Source organism: Tachysurus fulvidraco, chromosome 16 (assembly GCF_022655615.1).
Source record: "Tachysurus fulvidraco isolate hzauxx_2018 chromosome 16, HZAU_PFXX_2.0, whole genome shotgun sequence".
In the NCBI taxonomy this organism is placed as follows: Eukaryota; Metazoa; Chordata; class Actinopteri; order Siluriformes; family Bagridae; genus Tachysurus; species Tachysurus fulvidraco.
The window spans coordinates 16360613-16368365 of NC_062533.1; the positions used below are offsets into that span (position 1 = coordinate 16360613).

Consider the following 7753-nt stretch of genomic DNA (forward strand, 5'->3'; position numbering starts at 1 on the left):
AGTGTTGCTGCAGGTCCCCTGGCAGCCTCGCTGACCAGATTTCTTCTTGTCTTTTCATCAATTTTGTAGGTATGTCCTGTTCTTGGTAATGTCACTGTTGCACCATATTTTCTCCACTTGATGATGACTGTTTTTATTATTTTCCACAGTATATCTAATGCCAAGAAATTCTTTTGTACCAGTCAGGAGAAGGAGAAAAACAACACCTCTCATCGCTAAAGAACACCACAGCCACCAAAACCTTCAGGCTTCACACACTAGATGAAGATGAAGATGAAGATGAAGAGGAACCCAAACTATACATCTAAATCAAAAAAAGATTGGTTTCACCAGAATAAGTTGAAATTCACATTAAAGTTCCCAAAAAGACTGAGAGCTACAGTACCACATCATTTCTCACCTCCCTAAAAGATTCCAGTTTGCTTTTTAATCGAGTTGTACAGGTTATAAGTCACATTAAAGGTGGAAAAAGTCCTGAAATGTTTTACCTTGGTCTCATTTTTTTTTTTTTACAAACCTGGCCAGACCATTAGAGGGCAGGATGGCAGGTTTCCATGTGGGCGGTGCCACGCCCTTACCTTGTTCCTGGAATGTCACCTGTGTCTTGTTAGTGTTATAATTATTGTTAGTGTTATAATTATTATGTTATAATTGTGTTATACAGTATATGGTAAACATGGGCGTAAATTTCATTTAAGGGGGGGGCAATAAATCTAAAATTTCTCATGAGCAATTTTTGAAGGGGGGACACAAATAATACAAACAATTTGTACTTGTACAGACATGTCCTCACAGTGAAAAACTTTGCTTTTATCATTATTATTATTATTATTATTGTAGCATGGAGACTGCGTCATTTTGGTTATTTTCAAAGTTTTTCTCAGGTTCAATTTTTTGTTTTCTCCGTCATTTTATCTAGTCTATGATACTGCGAGGCAAGTTTATTTATACTGTAGCACATTTCATACACAATGGTAATTCACAGTGCTTTACATAAAGAAAGTAAAACTATCATAAAAAATATAAATATTTTTTTTTTAAAATAAATTAAGACATTTAAGAACAGAATAGAAATTGATTATACAAAAAAAAAATAGAGTGAGGTCAGTTCGGACGTAGCACAGTGCTCATTTAGTAAACGCACAACTAAACAATATGCTAATTGTGTCGGTTAATGTTAAGTTAACATTATACCAAGTCGTCCCAAATAAAACAATGTATGTGAAACGGCTAACGTTAACTAGATAGTAATATTTTAAAGTAATATTTGAAAGTAATATTTTAATCGCTAATATAACAGATTCATGGAAAATTACATCGGTAATCAGCGTTTTTGCCTCAACTAATTTATGAATGAGTCTGCATCAAGTACATTAAAGAGAATCGCTTTATTTAAAGTAAATAAAATCCCCTACTTAATGGAGTTTAACATTAACTGAGCCGCAGCCACACACCTGACTCGTGTGTGTGTGTGTGTGTGTGTGTGTGCAGAGTAGGTGAGATGTACTGGGAAAGCAGGCAGTAGGTCAAACCACTGTGACTAAGGGGAGGGGGAACTGTGGGTCAAACCACTGTAGAGGAAGGGGAGGGGGGGACTCAACTGTTTCTAAATGTAATTTTTTAACGTTTGTTTTTTTTCCCTACTTACACAATTCTTTAGGTATACATACATATAGGTATACATACATATTTAGGTATACATACATTGTATATTTTCACAATAGCGATATTTTTTAAATATTTTTTTTGGGGGGACAACCCTCGGATGGGATTTAAGCCCATGATGGTAAATGATGGCACGTGTGTACTGATTCCTATTTAACCTGAGTTTGAATGTTGAATTTATTGCCTTAGTTTGTACACAGATACATTTATTAGTATGTGTGCCACAACCACATTATTTTAGTTTTTAATAAATTCAGTTTGTTTTTTTAAATTAGGTTGTACAACTTGTAGGTCATGTTAATGATGGAAAACATTTTTTTACCTTACAGAAACCTAGCATTTTATCAGGGGTGTGTAGACTTTTTCATATCCACTGTATGTGATAAAATCAAACGTGAAAAAAAAAACAATGTGAAAAGAAAATCTAAGTCACAGGTTGAAAATTTGAAGTATTAATCAGGTGAAAGTAAATTCATGTTTAAAAAATGTGAAAATCGATCATTTATGTCAGAAAAACTAAATGGGGGAGTCAGGGCAGGAGTTGGGGTAGGTGGAGAATGAATAGGGGAATAAGATCATTATCTGCCCTAGATGTCAAAATGTAGCATGAAAATAAAAAAGCTAACTCGTGTGAAAATATTTTATAGAAATATATAAGAAATAAAATGTATTGAAAATCACACATACTTAATAAAAACATCTGCCTCAGACGTCCAAACAAATAAACTGCACGTGATAATTGAAATTAATTAATTGCATAAAATAAATTAATCATTTGAAAAATAATTTGAAAAAGTGAAGAACGGATGTGTGAAAAGAATTTAATTTTGGGGAAAAAAATAAAAATTGAAAATTGAGGAAAAAAATGTAACAATGTTCTCCACATGTAAAAATAAATAAACATGTTTTAAATACTTTCCTTGTAAATTAAACAAAACAAAAAAAACAACATTTATGGGAAAAACATGAAAACAAAATACTAAGGCTTAAATAAAGTAAAAAAAAAGTGTTCAAACTTTTGACAGGTAAGTGAATGTCATTTGTTTTGTGTAAGTTTTGAGCTCCTTGTTAGTGTCTTTGTTAGAAGGCGGATAAAAGAACAGGATAGTTGAGTAATGTGTGAGTAAGGAAGCAGTGTTTATAACGCCTCAGCGTCCTCAACATCTAGTGTTTACAGTTACTATAACTACTGAACACCGTCAGCGTCCCAGTCGAGACACAGAGACGGAGAAGGAGAAAAACATTTCTCTAATTCACTCTTCATTAAAGAAAGCAGAGAGGGTAGGTGTGTGTGTGTGTGTGTGTGTGTGTGTGTGTGTGTGTGTGTGTGTGTGTGTGTGTGTGTGTGTGCTGTATGTACTGTATGTGTATGTTGTAGTTTTATAGTCATATAAACTTCAGGGCTAAGTGTCACACACTGAGAGTGACAGTCACGCATTTCGGTCTTTTGTCACGCTCTCCTGCTACACATTGTATTTCTCACGCAGAAAAACTTTGACTATTTATCATATATTTAATAAGACAGTCCGCACCGCTGTCTCTATGGAACCGGGCAGGAATCAATCAGTTCTTAGTCGAGCCTGACACTTATCAGCCAATAAAAAAAGAGGCTACACAATAGCCAATCAGAAAATAGCACTATTGTATCTGGGTAAGATTTAACGCAACAACCAATTAAAAAAACATATTCATTAGAGAGGGTATTTTCGATGGTCGGTTTGAACAAAACCTCAACACAAAACAGTTTGTCTCTGGACAGGACATTGTCCTTAATCATGACTCTAAAAAATGTCTGGGCTTGTGCTGAACTGTTTTATATGGGAACAACATTACTAATGATAAAGGGGTCCAAAAAGGCAACAAGCACTTACAATAAACAACACCAGTCATAAAAAAAAGTATAAATATAAAATGAGATTAAATATAAATATAAAATGAGATTAAGTATAAATATAAAATGAGATTTAATTTCTGAGATTTAATTAAACAGAATTTGATAAATTCTTTATTTTATAAAATGTCATAAAGCCGGTGCCCCCTGGCACCATCTCAGTGCCCCCAGTTTGAGAACCACTGGCCTAGACTACTTGTTCTGAGCAAGTGTTGTCAGTGAACCGGGGCCCCCTGGCACCATCTCAGGGCCCCCAGTTTGACACTTGAGAGCCCTGAGCTTAACATCATGAGAATGTGTGATGCTGAACAATTGGTTGTATATCAGCAATCACCTGTTTCAACAACCAAGCTGTTATTAAATGCTGTGTGCTGAATTTATCTAATCAAGTAACAGCAAATGTGCAAATAATAACTATACCCCGTGGTTTACATGTGTACAGTGTGAAACATCAGACTATGAATATCCAAGATATGTGTGTTTGAGACAACATTAATCAAGCAAAATGCTTTAACCTATATATCACTATCTTAGTTTTACAAATTGTTGGTACATTAACAGATTAAAAGTTGAGGACCCTCTTGGTTAAGCACAAAGAAATAAGGGATATTCAGAAGTTGATCTGGATAAATGAAATGCAATAAACTTTTACAGCACAGACATCATGTAGCCTATATGAAGTAGCATGTAGCCTTCTTTAGCTCATTATCTTAATAATGTTTCATTCCTGATGCTGTGCAAAAAAACAACATCTAAATAATGATAATATTAAATGCTCAAAATTTGCTAAATAATCAGCCACATGAAAGTTGTGAAAGAACGTCTCGACAGTTCTTGCTAATGCTAATTCCGTGCTAACTTTATTCTAACTCTATGGCCATCCTAGGACCTGGAGAACCGTAGCAGTTAATTTCGTTTTATTGATGAACTTTTTTATTGATCAAATGAGAAAAAAGAAAAGACCAAAAACCACATCGTACGTTTACCATTTCACCTTCCAGCAAATATCAAAATAATAAATAATTTTGTTCGTATTATATAATACATGGATTTGATTACATGCCACCAATCTGTTGCTATAGAAACGATTATTAGCTAGAACATTAGCTTATATTAATATAAAGCAGTGATTTGCTGCTGCACTCGTGTCAGAGCTGCTGTTATAGAAAATAAACTAAATGCATCACAGGATAGTTTCAGAAGCTGAACTGGTAAAGGTAGTTGATCTAGAATGACACTTTTACTGCATATAAAATCTCACTTCTGCTCATTAACACTTACCTGCAGGATGTAGGACCACAGACGTTAGTGTTGTTTCCTAAAGAGCTGTTTTTATGGCATCTTATCAGAAGACGAGAGACGCGACTCAGCCACTCCTGGGACCGGATTCTCTGGTGTTTATTCATTTATAAATAACCATTTAAGTTTTTCAGAAAAAAAATGACTGTTGTTGTTTTTGTTGTTGCCTCATAACTGTGTGCATAAACTGAGTAAACTGACTCAGAATTCAAGTTAAACCTCAGTTACAGTAAATGTTCCAGGTGTATTATTAGTGCTGTGGGTCTTCAGTTACAGTAAATCCAGACCCACAGTCTAAGTTCCAGGTGTTTTTTTAGTGCTGTGTAAATACCGTCTCTCGTCCGATCTGCCTAGTCATGGTTAGCATAAGAGTTAAAATCATATGTACCAGAAATGTTAGCAATTTTTGTCATAAACTAAAGTAAAAAAAAAACTAGAAACTCGTGAGAAGAGATGCTTGTTTTCAAAGGCCCAGAGCTGCGATGTCCTCATTCACTGGCAAGATTTCAAGTTAAACATTATTTACTGTACGTTCACTGTGTGTTTGTGTGTGTGTGTGTGTGTGTGTGTGTGTGTGTGTGTGTGTGTGTGTGTGTGTGTGTGTGTGTGTGTGTTGTGCTCAGTACAGTTCAGTTCAGTTATTGAGGAGGCTGTTGCTTATGAAAAGAAACTGTTACACAGTCTGGTCGTGAGGCACGAATGCTTTGGTACCTTTTTCCAAAAGGCAGGAGGGTGAAGAGTGTGTGTGTGGGGTGAAGAGTGTGTGTGAGGGGTGTGTGGGGTGAAGAGTGTGTGTGAGGGGTGTGTGGGGTGAAGAGTGTGTGTGAGGGGTGTGTGGGGTGAAGAGTGTGTGTGAGGGGTGTGTGGGGTGAAGAGTGTGTGTGAGGGGTGTGTTGGGTGAAGAGTGTGTGTGAGGGTTGTGTGGGGTGAAGAGTGGGTGTGAGGGGTGTGTGGGGTGAAGAGTGTGTGTGTGTGGGGTGTGTGGGGTGAAGTGTGTGTGTGTGGGGTGTGTGGGGTGAAGAGTGTGTGTGAGGGGTGTGTGGGGTGAAGAGTGTGTGTGTGTGAGGGGTGTGTGGGGTGAAGAGTGTGTGTGAGGGGTGTGGGGTGAAGAGGGTGTGTGAGGGTGTTGTGGGGTGAAGCGTGTGTGATGAGGGGGTGTGTGTGGGGTGAAGAGTGTGTGTGAGGGGTGTGTGGGGTGAAGGGTGTGTGTGGGGTGAAGAGTGTGTGTGAGGGGTGTGGGGGTGAAGAAGTGCCTGTGAGGGTGTGTGGGGTGAAGAGTGTGTGTGAGGGGTGTGTGGGGTGAAGAATGTGTGTGAGGGGTGTGTGGGGTGAAGAGTATGTGTGAGGGGTGTGTGGGGTGAAGAGTGTGTGTGAGGGGTGTGTGGGGTGAAGAGTGTGTGTGAGGGGTGTGTGTGGGGTGAAGAGTGTGTGTGAGGGGTGTGTGGGGTGAAGAGTGTGTGTGAGGGGTGTGTGGGGTGAAGAGTGTGTGTGAGGGGTGTGTGAGGGGTGTGTGTGGGGTCCACAATGCTGTTGGCTTTGGGTCTTGCGATCCGAGATGGTGCAGTTCCCAAACCAGACTGTGATGCAGCTGCTCAGAATGCTCTCAATGGTCCCTCTGTAGAACGTAGTCAGGATGTGGTCTGAGTAGCCGAGGTGGGGGCGGGACTCCGCACGGTACGCACCGGGAATACTTGAGTAAACAAAATCCAGCGAGTTTTCCCCTCTTGTTGCCAAGTCCACATACTGATGGAATTTCAGGAGCAATGATTTGAGATTCGCATGACTGGATGACAATAAAAGCTTCTTGAATTGACTTGAAATCTCGGGCGATGATAAACAGTCTGTCAGTGTGAACATTCTGCAGATCGCTAATAGCCCCATAGAGTTCACATAGAGCCTCTTTAGCATTAGCGCTTGGTGGATTGTACACTCCGACCATGAAAACCGCGGTGAATTCCCGTGGTAAATAAAATGGCCTACATCTAACAGTCACAAACTCACGCACAGAGTTCTTGCGCCATTCCATGTTGATGTAAACACACACCACCACCACCACAAGTCTTACCACACAGAGCTGCATATCTGTCGGCACAAAACGAGGTGCTCCGGAACTCTGTCTTTGAGCCACGTCTCTAAACTCTGGCCTTGTAGTGCATTTAAGTCAGACGTAGTCCAGCTTATTGTCCAAGGGGCAAACATCTGAAAGTAGAATAGACAGGAGAGCCGGACTGGTTATGGGGTGTGGGGGCAGTTTGTTTTTAGGATTTTGGGATTTCAACATGCTGATAGTAATAATACCTTTACATATGTAACCATTTAAGTTGTTTAGAAAAATGACTGTTATTGTTTTTGTTATTGCCTCATAAGCTTTTTAACACTTTTTATGCTTTAACGGAGTAAACCGACTGTTTTTCTGTTAAAAAATTTAAGTTAAACCTCAGTTACGGTAAATCCAGACCCACAGTCAAAGTTCCAGGGGTTTTATTAGTGCTGTGTAAATACCGTCTCTCGTCCGATCTGCCTTGTCATGCTTAGCATAAGAGTTAAAATCATTTGTAGCAGAAATGTCAGCAATTTTATTAAAAGAAGAGTTTTTCTTATTCATTTTAGAAGAAAATGTCATAACTTAAAATGCTTACATTTGAAAAAGTTATTACAGATTTATTTCATTCATTTATTCAGTTATCTTTTCTAAACCTCATGTCTTATTGCTTTCAAGCATTTTTCCTTTAAATAACATTATTTTTCTTTTTGTTTCCTTTTTTGTAAAATAGCCTGTTTTTTTTCTTCTTTTCATTTTCCTCTCAATCTTTTATGAAACATCTGCCCTTCCTTTCCTGCTTAATTTTAAACATTTTTATTTTATTTTTTCAATTTTATTAAACATCATCTTTTCAT

At 38.0% G+C, this 7753-nt stretch overlaps 1 protein-coding gene across 1 annotated transcript in view; it reads left to right on the forward strand.

Moving 5' to 3' along the window:
* The first annotated feature begins 2673 nt into the window (after positions 1 to 2673).
* Positions 2674 to 7753, forward strand: part of si:ch211-140l13.3 (centromere protein J) — a 38411-nt gene continuing 33331 nt past the window's right edge. Inside the window, exon 1 of the mRNA XM_047801995.1 lies at positions 2674 to 2946. The gene's annotated coding sequence lies outside the window, so the exon portion shown is untranslated. The remainder of the gene's footprint in view (positions 2947 to 7753) is intronic.